Below are 13,709 nucleotides of genomic sequence, written 5' to 3' on the forward strand. Positions count from 1 at the left end.
ACGAACCCGGGAGGTGTACCGCTCTGATGGAGGAGAGATGTTTGTCTACCCAAAGAAGGAGTGTCTGAGCCACACTGTGTAGCGCTGAAGATCTCAGCCCCCCCTGGTGGTTTATATAAGCTATTGCTGACATGTTGTCTGTCCGCACTAGTACATGTTTGTTCTGTAGTGCCGGTGTTCTGTCGAGTTGGGCTGCCTCGTCGAGATGAGCTACCGTAGCAGAATTCGATAGAACGTATCTGTTGAGATGGGCTACCTATCAAGTTGTGCTACCTACAGTGGCACTGCCATTTCGTATTTTTAGACGATTTAGGGCCATTTATAATAATATAATGACATGTTTTATGTACATTTACACCCAACCCCCAACATTAAAAATGCACATTACAAATAAACAGGATTTTCCGGTCATTGGTAGTAGTAAGACAACTGTGTTAAATCAGGCTCCAACCATATCCTCTAACGCTGTTATTTACCACGTTATACAGTATTTTAGCCTACTTCCTGTTATCTGTGATGTTCGTTCTGGCCAAAGCCATGAGATATCGATGGCTTTGGTTCTGGGGAAGCTGTCTGTGGACCTTGCTGCTTAAACAATCTGGTGGAAACGACGACGTCGAAGCATCAGGTGAGCCTATCCGTCATTTAACCAGAAATAATACACCGTTTCAAAGCACACTGGACATGTTTGCAACATCTCTGAATGCATATTGTTGCCCTGCTGAAATGAAGCTATCAGCTATAGACCGCGCTCTTCTTAAGCCATATGCGTTATCGTTATTCACTTGTCGATCAAACTTTCTGTGTCTTCAGTGCAACCCGATGTTATTTAAATGTATGGGTAGTTGTTAAGTGTAGCTGTTAGACATTTTAATTCAGTATCACAAAGCGGGTAATAATGATGTAGACTTGCGTCTAGCTGCTCTGACACGTGTAAACAATAGCCTATGCCCAAAACGTTAGCCATCATCATAGCCTAATAAACCAGAGGTCAAATTAACAAACGGATCTGTTGTCTGATTCTGTGTTGATTGTATGCATGCATTTCCCCCTTGTTTTTATTTTTTATTTGAAGTCCTTCAGTTGACAGCTTAGAAAGGTAAAGCTATTAGTAGCCTCTCCTTCGCAGAGGTGGTTGCATGAAATGTGTATGGTATCATCCTGAGCTCATGCGGCATGCAACAGGAAAGATGTTTAGGCTACATGTCAGATACCCCGTCTATTTCTTATTTGAGTCATACCAAAATGCATGGCAACATACCCAATGTAGACCTTCCATGCTGTGCTTCCAGTTAGGCGAATGCAATTCAAGACATGCAAGTCTTAGGTGCACATAGAAACCATACAGATGTGATTGGTTCTATCTCCATCTACTGTATGTTAAATTGAATATATGATGCATTATTTTTCTCAGTTGAATCATTTACATAATTTACATTATAAATCTGCAATATCAAGAGGAGTGCTCCCTTGAATTCATCCATACTGTAGGTGAGTTCATGTCACACTTTCAAACCTGTGTGTCTGTGTGTGTGTGTGTGTGTGTGTGTGTGTGTGTGTGTGTGTGTGTGTGCGCGTGTGTGCTTTAAATAGTGTACTATTATATATATTTATAGTATAGTATAGTCATATATGAAGTAGAAGTATTGTGCTGTAGTACTATGCAGGAATATGTAGTTATAAGCAGTACTATCCTTTATATTTTAATGAGTGTTGTATGAAGTTGAAGTATTGTGTCGTGTAGTACTGTGCAGTATATTTATAAGCAGTACTATCCTGCATAGTACTGCTTATAACTACGTAGTGCTGCATCGTACTACACAACACAATACTTCTACTTCATACAACCCTGATTTCAAAAACATAAATGCAGTTAAAATGTCTGTTAATTTTATTGTGTAGAAGTGTGTTAACATTACAAATTCACTTCCAATTGATTCCAGCTTAGTCTCAACTTCCCGTCCATTATGCTGTACAGATTTATATTTCTGGTGTTCATCTTTTTAGGTGTCTTGTGGGTATTAATCCTGAGATGGGGACAAAGGCAAATGGCAAGAAAACAAGAAGCACCCCTCCTCAGGTTTCCATGTGCTTCGAAAACTGATGGACTGTTGTTATGCCCTCGTCTGAAAATGGTGAGTATTATACACATACAGTGCAACCGGAAAGTATTCAGACCCTTTGTTGTGACACTTGCAATTCAGCTCTGGTGCATTTTATTTCTATCAATCGTCCCTGAGATGCTTCCACAAGTTGACTAGAGTCCATCTGTGACTAAATGAATTCATTGCCCATTATTAGGAGAGGCAGCCATATCTTTATATAAGGATTCATATTGAAGATGTAAAATTATACAGCATTGAAAATGCCCAAGGGCATGGTAGCCTCCATCATTCTCAACTGGAACATTTTGGAACAACCAACAGTCTTCCTAGATGTGGCTGCTCAGCCGAACACAATGCTATTGAGTATAGCAGGGAGTAACAACACTTAACACACATAGAATAAAGTGTTACCGAAAAGTGCATGGTTTACAGAGAAAGCAGTGAGGTTCAGTTGTGCAAAAAGTGTAAAGTGAAGAAGACCAGGTTATGAAGTGAGTGCTTAGTGCATGTTCAGGTGAAGAATAGCTTGTAGATAGGTACTATCCCTTAAGTGTGATGTTTTACATCTGATACTACTGTACCTTCTTCTCCCTGGTGGACTGTGAATAGATGGTGTGCTGGATGGGAGAGGTCAGAGATGATGTTCACGGCGTTCTTGGAAAGAAAAAAAAAGGCAGACTACAGCCAACGATTTTAGAGGCCCTGTGTACTACCCTCTCAAGCCGTTGTTTGTCCTGGCTGGTGGTGGCACTACCATACCATACCAGAGCAGGATGGAGAAGGTGAGTACGCTTTCGATGGTAGCCTGATAGAAGTGGATCACGCCTGCTTGACCGACCCCAAATTTCCTCAGCTGGCGGAGGAAGTGTAATCTCTGATGGAAGGAGGGGACCCACTCCACTACTTGGCCATTAATGGAGATGGGAAGGTTTGACAGGCAGGATGATGTTGAAAGCTGAGCTAAAGTCAATGAATAGTACACAGGCATAGGTGGACTAAGTATCAAGATGCTGTAGAATGAAATGTGTGCAGAATGAGACTGCATTGTCTACTCCCCTATTTGCCCTGTAGGCAGTGTGATGTGTGACCGGTACCTACAGACTAGACGTTCAAAGATTTTCATGACAATAGAAGTGAGTGCAACAGGCCTAAAATCATTAAGACAGGTTAAGTTAGTTTTCTTGGGCACTGGGATGATCAGATTTAAGACATGCAGGTACCATTGTACTGTTAAGAGACAAGTTGAAGATGTTAGTGTGAGTAGGAGCAAGTTCATTTGCACAGTTCTTTAATGTAGCTGGTGTCACCATCAATGTTGAACTACTCCATAAAGACTTTTAACAAATTGGTGTAAATAAAGTGAGTTAGCTGGAAAATGTTCCACTCAAGCTGACCAATTGTATATTTTTCTTTCACAGAAAAGCCCAAGGACTCAGAACATGAAGCCAAAGAAGTAGATGATGACTCGGTCCAGACATACCAAATGGAGAAGCCCATTAAACAAAAGTAATCAACCCGACTGGAGATGAAAGCGAAATTCTAAATCAAGTTTTAACATTTCATTTCTAAGTTTCCAAAGGATAGGTCAAGCAGAAGTAGTGCGAAAGGTGTCCTACTTGCTTCGGTAGGAGGGGGAACGTATAGTCTAATAAACGTTTTTAGTCTTGCACCAAATTGTCAAGGTACTCATGGCTGTCAGTTAGCGGTATAACAATATTTTAACACAATTTTTAAGAAATCTTAAGTGATGAAATATATTGCTCTACGCTTTATAGGGCTGCTCGATTATTGTAAAAATCATTATCACAATTATTTTGTTCAATATTGAGATCACGATTATTAGACGTGATTACTCAGTGATTTGGAACTATCATCCATATTCAAAATGCATTTTTTTTTTTAAAAATTAATTGAATTTTAAATATAATCCAACAGGAAAAAATACATGTAAAAAGATAATGCACACGACAACTTGAGACAATAGGAGAGCATTGTAATGAAACTGAATGTTGCAAAATAATGATTATATTTTGATTATGCTATTTTCATAATTGTTTCATTTGAGTTATTTCACAATAGGTTTCAGAGAATTGCTGTACTACTTTAAGAGTATTATTTTTATTTATGTGGTGATGATGATGCCTCCCTTCCTTCAGATGGAGGCTGCTGAGGCAGTTCATCAATACAACACACACAAACACACAAATGATGTGGGAATAAAGCATGCCATGCTTAACTCATTAATTAAAATGTATTAATGAAGTGTTATTTGGATAAGATCGTACCAATGTAGTAATGAAATATGTATCTACTCATGATAAAGTGAAGGTATTGCTACAACATTTAAAGGTAAATATCTCTTGTAGTCTATCACTGAGATGTGTTTATAGTCAGAAGTTGCAGAGCATCTTCAAAAGTATGGACACCCATAGGCTCCATGATCTTGGCAAATTTGAGCTGGTTTACTGAGATGTTGTACCACTTCAAGAGTGTGTAATAAAATTGTATTAATTAACTGTCATTGAGTCCATTTTCTTGTCTCAACTCAACAAGTTAAGCCTAGGCTACCTTACACTGATAAGATTTGGGAAAGATTGTCTTTTAATGCCTCTCTTTCAAGCTTTGCTCAAAAGACTACAATCTTTCAATAATCTTTACCAAATCTTGTAAGGTAGGTAGGTAGGTTTTAGTTCATTTTGCGATGCATGGTGCCAGAGGTGTGGTGGTAAAATGAAGTGGGTAAACTATTAACTCTCATGGAAAGGTGGACTATGCCATGTGGTAGGCTTATAACAATACCAGTGGTATTACATGATTCAAAATATAAGAATGTATATTGTTTATGTGGATAACACAGTGTGATTTTTGAATGAAAAGTTGCAATTGGTGAATAAACTCTTTTGAGAGGTAGATAAACAATAACAGGTGGATAGACTATTTCTGAAATTGTGGATAAACTACGTTTACTTGCGTTTAGCTTCCACGACATCCCTGCCTTGTTATGATCGGTTATTCCGATTAGTTTAGCTAACAAGAACACATTTGACATGATGGGAAATCAGTCATTTATTTTAAATAATCGCCTACCTCGCTATTTATTTTTACATCATCGTTACACACGACGTCGTAGTAGACATTTATACATGTTGAGTCGACTAACTATCCACATCCCCGTTGTTTACATGGACGCAACCTCGGTGTTGAGAAAGGTAGCTTAAAATGACAGTCGTTTTACTCCCAACATTCGATTGTGACGGATTTTTCAAATGCGCTTGCGCGGTAGCTCATCTCGACAAGTAGCTCAGATTGACAGAACACCGGCAGGAAGTGGCAGAGAGATAGGTAGATAGTCCTTAATTCTAGAACATTGATGTGGGCGGAGTCCCATGGAGGATACCACACTCCCTGAGCTCCTACACCATTAAACACCGCTCCCAAACCTGAAAGGGAGGCATCGGTAGTTAAGACCTCGCGTCGGCAGACCCTGCCTAGCTGAACTCCTCTGCTCAGATTTTTGGGTGTATACCACCAGTGGAGAGCCTTTAAGCAGCTCGATGTTATCAGAATGGATTTGTTCCGATCTCTCACTGGGTGGAGTGCCCTGGACAAGTACCATCTCTGTATGGGTCTCATATGCAACAGGCTGAGGCAAACCACCTGAGAGGCCGCCGCCATCAGGCCCAGAAGCCTCTGGCAACGGTGGGACCGAACACTGCTTCGACCCGAGAAGTGAGAAAGGCATTGACACAAATTGACAATCCTCTGGTCAGACAGACTTGCTAACATGGTCACAGAGTCCAGATTTACCCCAAGGAAGACAATATGTTGTGATGGAGTCAGCTGACTCTTCTCCACATTCAATTTCAATTTAATTTCAATTCAATTTAATGTCGCTTATAGAGCGCCAATACATTACACATGTCTCATGGCGCTTTACAGAGTGTTAGACATTCAAAGAGAGCCCATGAGTAACAGGGGCAAGGAAAACCCCCCTAGAATAGGGCTCGGGAACAAGCCTTGCATTCTAGGAATAGCCGCCATATTGGTAGCGCACCGAGCGTAATATCCATTCATTCAGATGCAGAAGACAAGAAGCAGAAATGTAGTATTAGCGATTCTTTTCCTCTTGCGATCATGGGTGGTGCTGTTACACCCCACTACACAGCAACACACGACCAAGAAGGCACAAACGAAGTAACAGGAACACACTAATATAGGCGGGAGTAAATCCATAGTAATCCATAGTAAACTTAGGAGTGAAGCTGCCAATATGGCTGCGCCCACGAAGTTTTTTACGTCATGATCCCGAGCCCTATTGGAGATACATATAGGAAGAAACCTCAGACAGATCCACGACTCAAGGGCCCAACCCATCTGCCTTGGGTCAGTTACAGTACAGTCATTTGTAGTTTGAAAGTTACAATGACAATTAGGGTTGTGCCGATGGACGATATCATCGTCCATCGTGATGGTTGACGGACATCACGATGGAAAGCAACCATCGTGATGCCACGCCCCCACTTATTTCTGCTTGCAGACTAAGCTAATATATAAAAAAGTAAAAACTTTTCCCTGGAAATGAAATTGAGCCTAGAACTGATGCACATGTAGGGTGCTTAAGAGGCTGTCAGCCAAACAGTGCAAAATTAAAAAAAACATATTAGTCTGAGACCGTCTTGTTCAAATAAGTCCTTCTTGCAACGTGAATGTGTTATTGTCTTTCTTAGGCTACATGTCTCACAGTGTAGCCTATTGAACGCAAAACATGTAGCCTAATAATGTTTAAGAATGAAATAGTGCAAATGAATTATTATTGTTACGACTAGGACATTCTAGCTCTAATTTCTTGCGAGGCTACAGCCTCTGAAGCACCGAATGCGTCATTCTCCACCGTGTTAAAATAAACCATTTATTTTGTTATCGTTATCAGAAGCTATAGCCTACGTCTTTCACTGTAATGCTTGTATTTCACGCATTTGCCTTTATAAGCCCCAGCAGCGGAGTGGCAATCGGGATTCGTTATTTGCAAAAGTTGTTTAGCCTACTTCAACTGTTATTTAGCCTACTTCGACTTGACTGCGCGATCGCAGACTACTTTCACTTTCCACTGCCCTCATAGTCGGCAAGCCGGTAGCCTAATGACGTGGGATGTGTAACATATGAGTTAGGTACAGACTGGGCTAGTTAAGATTTTAGATGAGTGACCGCGATATAATCTTTAGTAGCATTTTTTGCGAGGCCCAGCGAATGCTGGCAATGTGTAATATACCGCTGGTTGGTGTCAGCAGGTGTTTAGATTGGCTGTCTTTCGGTCTTTAACTAGGATTTTCTTGGATCACACAGTAGCCTAGTCAGTATGTCTCTTAGCTGTCCACTTTCACCAGGCCATATATAGCCTATATAATATTTAATATAGGCCATATATAGCCTATATAATATTTAATATTTTTATTTACACCCCCCCGACGATATCATCGTCCATCGCAATGTTTTACTGTTCACATCGTCATATGCCAATTAAGGGGGCATCGCCCAACCCTAATGACAATGAAAGTTCAAATAGTCCAGTGTAGGGAATAAATTGTCCATTAGTAATCCATTAGTTATTTCGGAAAGTGATGGGTCGCTGGGATGCGTGGGCCAAAGATTCGGGCAGGGAACCACAGCAGGCGATGGTAGGGCAGTCATAGGGATGGCGAAGGCAATGGCGATGGTAGGGCAGTCAGAGGGATGTGACTTCGGGTGTGATGAGGGACAGCCACAGAGATGGTTGATGGCTGGTAATGGTTTACCTCACAGGTGAGGTATAGGGGAAAGGGAAGAGAAATAGAGTGTGTTATTATTACTGTAAGTCATGATGGTTGGTATTAATAAGTATATCAATGGTGATATAAATGGTTATACTATAGAGGGTTTACAAAACGCTTTTACACACCTCTTTTGTGGGGACAGGTGCGTAGGAATAGGTTACCCAGTTAAACCCGAAGAGAGAATCCCGCACATCGTCCACCATGCACGCAAACATCCACCCACCCACCACGCACGCAACATCCACCCACCCACAATGCCCCCCCCCCAGGCGAACCCACACACCACCTCTGAACCGTGCGTCAGAGCAGCATGGCCGAGCATGGCCAGCCAGAGTCCGCCCACAGGCGGCGCCACCCATCCGCAGACAACCCCCCACCACCATCCGCGAGCAGAGAGAACGGGGCCCGCGCCAGCCCCACCCCAACCACAACACCGCGCGAACACACACCAACGGCCCGACCAGGACACACAATCCGATCTGCCCCGCCGCCCAGGCCCCCCGGAAGCAGCGCCCCCAGAGCAAAAGTCCAGAATGCTTCATGTCTTTGGACGTGTCATCCTGTCATCCTGTTGACAGGGTCGGGAGGCGTAGGGAGGCGATGTAGTGTAATTAAAATCGTTAAAATCATTGGACATTGGTGTAATGTAATTAAAATCGTTAAAACCATTGGACTTCCTGGCCCCAGTCGTGGCGCAACTGGCTGGGGCACCTGCACCGCACGCCGGCGACCCGGGTTCGATTCCCGCCCCGTGGTCCTTTCCGGATCCTACCCCTGCTCTCTCTCTCCCACTCACTTCCTGTCATTCTCTCTACTGTCCTGTCCAATTAAAGGCATAAAAAAAATAAACCTTTAAAAAAAAAAAAAAACATTGGACCACTCTAGAAACACCACCCCAAGAAGGCCCGGACCGCGAGCCCAGTCCAAATACAATGCCGCAACCTCCCCTCCGCCATCCACTCCCAGCATTTCCACCTCCCCCGTCCCCCCCATCCCACAAAATGCACAGCCGTGCACATCTGATCAGACCGCATGCCCCAGCCAGACCGCCAATATACGCCCACACAGAGCCACTGCAGAATGGAGCCGACACCAGTCACACAAGCCCACAGCAGAGGTGGTCCGTTCCAGTAAGACCCTGAGGTGGTTGAAGTTCCACACTGCACAAAAATAGGGAGGGTGTCTGCTAATCGAATTGAGGGAGGAAGATTATTCCAGAGGAGGGGTGCGCGGTAACAAAAGGCTCTGCCTCCTAAGTAGTTTTTGAAATTCTTGGAATTACAAGAAGTCCAGTATTTTGTGATCGTAATGGTCTAGGTGGATTATATGGGACTAGAAGATCTTTAATATATTCGGGTGCTCTGCCATTTATGGCTTTGTATGTTAGAAGTAGAATTTTGAAGTCAATGCGACTTTTAACAGGTAACCAATGTAAAGACGCTAGGATGGGGGAAATATGTTCATATTTTTTGGTCCTAGTGAGTGTGCGAGCAGCTGCGTTTTGTATAAGCTGTAGGCTTTTTAGACAGGTATTATTGTAGCTGGCGTATAGCGCATTACAATAGTCTAGCCTGGAAGTGACAAAAGCGTGGATTAATTTTTCAGCGTCTGGTAAGGATAAGGACTGCCTTATCTTTGAAATGTTCCTTAAATGGAAAAATTAGGTTTTTGTGATCTGCTTTATGTGACTATTGAGTAGAAGTTCTTGATCAATTGTAACTCCTAGATTTTTAACACTTGTGGATGAGGTCAGTGAGAGATCACTATATGTAACCTGTGATGTGGATAGGATATCCCTAGTCTTCTTAGGACCTAAAACCATAACTTCTGTTTTATCTGAGTTCAATAGCAGGAAGTTATTAGTCATCCAAATTTTTATGTCTCTCAGACATGTGTTGAGTTTGGCTAACGGGGTTGGTTCATCGGGCTTTATGGAAATATATAATTGTGTATCATCTGAATAAGAATGGAAATCAATGCCATGTTTTCTAATTATAGAACCTAGAGGAAGCATATAAAGAGAAAATAATAGGGGCCCTAGTACTGAGCCTTGAGGCACTCCATATTTAACCATAGTCTGGGAGGATGAGAGACAGGCCTAGCAGTTGCAAGTGGGCTACCATCGCCGCTGTGTCCGACATGGCGCGCTGTCTTGATGGTGAACAAATCAGCCAGTCATCCAGATAATTTAGCACTCTGATGCCCTGTCGGCGCAGAGGGCTCAAAGCTGCATCCATGCACTTTGTGAATGTGCAGGGAGAACATTGAATTCGAAAGCTCTGTCTGTTAATGCAAACCGGAGGAACCGCCGATGATCGGAATGGACAGAGATGTGGAAGTAAGCATCTCTCAGGTCTATGCTTGTGAACCAGTCCCCCACCTGAACTGACTGGAGGATCTGCTTGACAGAAAGCACCTTGAAACGTAACGGCCGGAGGTAGTCAGTCAGTGGTCTCAAATCTAGTATCGGGCGGAACCCACCATCCCGTTTCGGAACAAGGAAGTAGCTCGAATAGAAGCCACTCTGCTGTTTGCTCTGCTTTACCTCCCTCTCTGCTTTTACGCCCCTTTTTCCAACAGTGTATTGATCTCGTTTTGAAGAGCCAGTTGCCGCTGTGGGTCTGGCTGGCGAGAGAAAAGAATGCCCTTGAACATGGGCGGACGGCGCTTGAATTGCAGCCGGTAACCAAACATTATTATGGAAAGGATCCATGGAACAGGAGAACAATTTCCCCAATGCATGAGTGGAATGAGTTTCCATGCACAAAATGTCAGGAAGAGTGTGGTGGAGCCGCCGGAGGAGCAGCGCGAGAGCTGTAGTCACCACGCTGCCGGGGCTTGGTGAAGGTTCCAGGGCGGCGGCTTACAGGTGTGGAGGAGTGCGCAGGACGTCTCTGTACATGCTCCTGAACATTGGGCCGGCTCCTTGAAAAAGGCACCGAGTTCCCACTCGCGTGACCCCACCCAGGTCGTGGGCGCTTTGCCGGCGGGGGTCTAGGCAACAGCTGCTCCCACTGTTTCTTGGACTCCCTGGACTCCCTTAGCTCTGTGAAGCATTTCAGGGGGCAACTTCATCAAAGTATTTCTGTCACGCTCTGGGAGTTTTGACAGAGCCAGCCACAGGTGTCGCTGAGCCATCCACAAAGACGCAATAGAACGCCCGCTGGAGTGCGCCGCTCCTCTAGCAAGGTGCACCAACACCTCTGAAACTCTCTTTAGCTCATTTTACCACCTCTTGTGTGGGGGCAGCAGAGAGGTCCTCTATGAGCTCCATTTGATACAGCGCCAGATAGGGGTGCAACGGATCATCATTGATCCGTGATCCGTTCGGATCAGTATCTTCGGTTCGGCACACACATGATCCGCGGATTGATTTATAATAATTATTAATAATAATGTCCGTGTGTTCTTTTGAAGCCTAACATGCGTGTCCACAGGGCATGCTTTTAGTCCCTCCCTGCTCTGCTCCCCTAGCCTGCCTGCGCGTCTTTTCTGCTCTCACACACGTTATTAGCGGTCATGCCATAACCAGCAATACATGGCTGCTAGTTTAAGTGCTGATGTGGCTGCATAGCAGCCACATAATAATTAGCCTAATATCAAGTTCGTTTGTGCACACTTACATCTCAAGTTTGTTGCGCACCTACCTATGCTATGATATTTAGGTAATTTAGGCTTAGCCTACTGTTGGGTTCAATGTCAGCAATAAGCTACGCAACCTTGGCTAACTTGTACATCTGGAGATAGCTTGTGCTCACTAAAATCATAAGGAGCATTGCAAGACACTCATCTCTTATATGATCCCAGAAAGATTTTCTTTGACTTGTTAGTTTTATTAACATGTATTTTATCTAATGAAATATCCTTGTCATCATGCACTATATCCAACTTATTTTCTCAAGAATAAACCGTGAGACTGAAGCCTAATTACCCTCACATATTTCTTAAAGCGACAGGGACTCAATTACACACACCTCCTATGCGCACTCCTCCACACCACATTAAAGATAGGTAAATCAGTACACAAATGACTAAACATTTGTAGCTACTAGTAATTATGCAGATTGTGTGTGGAGGGTCAAGCAGAATCTTGGATGGCCACTGGTGTGAATGATCACACAATATTCAATATAAGGTGATAAAACACCGAATCAACTAAAATTGTAAAAAAGCATCGGAAAAGTCATTCTTGACTTAGTATCGGTATCGAAACAATAATTTTGGTATCATGACAACACTAGCCTACTTTAAACACATGCTGAAAGTGCTTGAGCCACGTTACAACATCCCGTCAAAGACAAAACTATGTTTATTTGTCTTGTCTTGTCTTTTTTTTTTTTTTTTGCTGATCCGAAGAATGATCCGATCCGTGACTCTTGATCCGAGGATCGATCCGAACCGTGACTTTTTCGATCCGTTGCACCCCTAGCGCCAGAACGGATGAAGTGTTCATAAGGCGTGCACCAAAGGCTGTATTGTAAAATGTTCTCTTAAGCCATTTGTCAGTCGTGCGACACTGCTTATTTGGACATGAAGGATCTTTCCCCATGAGGCCTGTAGGCGGGAGTGCAAGAGCAGCCATCATCCATTGCCGGGAATGCACCAAATCCTACCTCATCTGCCCCATTGATGTTGGCAAACTGTGCCCATTGCCTCATGGGTGGGGTGGCAGCTTCAGGGTGCTGCCACGCAGATGTCATTTCTCTGATAAAATCAGGTAGCACAGGGAGAGAAGATGGTGTACTTGTGGCATCTCTGGCCCTATCAAACCGAGACGGTGGGGCGTGCGTTGTATAGCTGGCATCTCCACCTTTATGCGCCTAGCAGCTCTGAACAGTAGGGCAATTAATTAATCGCCAGAGAGTACAGCAGAAGCGTCAGAAATCACAAAGCACAGATATTGAGCTCGTAGCAGCCTATGAGATATAGTCAGAGAGATTTTCTCTAGCTACTCTCTACCTTCCTTAAGCAATTAGGCGAGTGATTCACTTGATAGAGTGAGAGTCACAACAATAAGATGCTGGGATCAGAGTCTGGTACCAGGGCTGGTACCAGTGACCACAAGACACAGATATTGAGCCTGTAGCTATGCAAGCTATAGCCAGAGATATTTTCTCCAGACAAGCTCTATACCTCCCCTACAACTGTAAACACTATTATACTCCTATAAAACTCATATAAACTAGCAAGCTAATAGCAAATAGTATGTCAACTTCAACACGATCACTGGCGAGTGACTCACTCGATAGAGTGAGAGTCGCAGACAAATGGGTCTTACTGTGTGTTCACACCGCGGGCGACTTGAGCTTCCAAAGATTCCGGAAGTCATTCATTTTCAATGGAAGCCGGCTTCTCTCAGCTGCCAGCAGCGACCAATCCGTCGGCGTCGCGTTTTGGGCGTCTTGAGCGACTAGAGAAAGTTGAAAGTGGTTTAACTTTATGGTAATGAGCTATGACGCGGTTCAGCGACCAAACGACTTTCAACGAACATAGAATGCTACTACGTCAGAGCGGCCAGGAGCGGCCAAAGCTTCCAAGCTTCCAAGCTTCCCAGGCGTCCTTGACAGGGCGTCCTGAGCGATTTTGGAAGCTCAAGTCGCTCTTGGTCTGAACACACAGTTAGCAGATATCCTTTGGTTGAAAATACATCTCTTCGTTACCTTTTGCTGGAATCCTTATGTAGGAGGATATTAGGGGGAAATGACTAGGACCGAGGCACATAAGTATTCCAGCAAAAGGTAAGGGAGAGATTTATTTCAACCAAAGGATATCTGCTAGACCTAAAAAAAATATA

General features: G+C 43.6%; 1 long non-coding RNA gene across 1 annotated transcript; it reads left to right on the top strand.

Annotated features, from left to right (window-relative positions):
* The first annotated feature begins 1,439 nt into the window (after positions 1–1,439).
* Positions 1,440–4,626, top strand: LOC134099882 (uncharacterized). The gene is made up of 3 exons (XR_009941186.1): positions 1,440–1,491; positions 2,008–2,135; positions 3,524–4,626. It is a non-coding gene; the product is annotated as an uncharacterized LOC134099882 (long non-coding RNA).
* The last annotated feature ends 9,083 nt before the right edge of the window (positions 4,627–13,709 follow it).

This window comes from Sardina pilchardus, chromosome 13, assembly GCF_963854185.1.
Source record: "Sardina pilchardus chromosome 13, fSarPil1.1, whole genome shotgun sequence".
NCBI classification, from domain to species: domain Eukaryota; kingdom Metazoa; phylum Chordata; class Actinopteri; order Clupeiformes; family Clupeidae; genus Sardina; species Sardina pilchardus.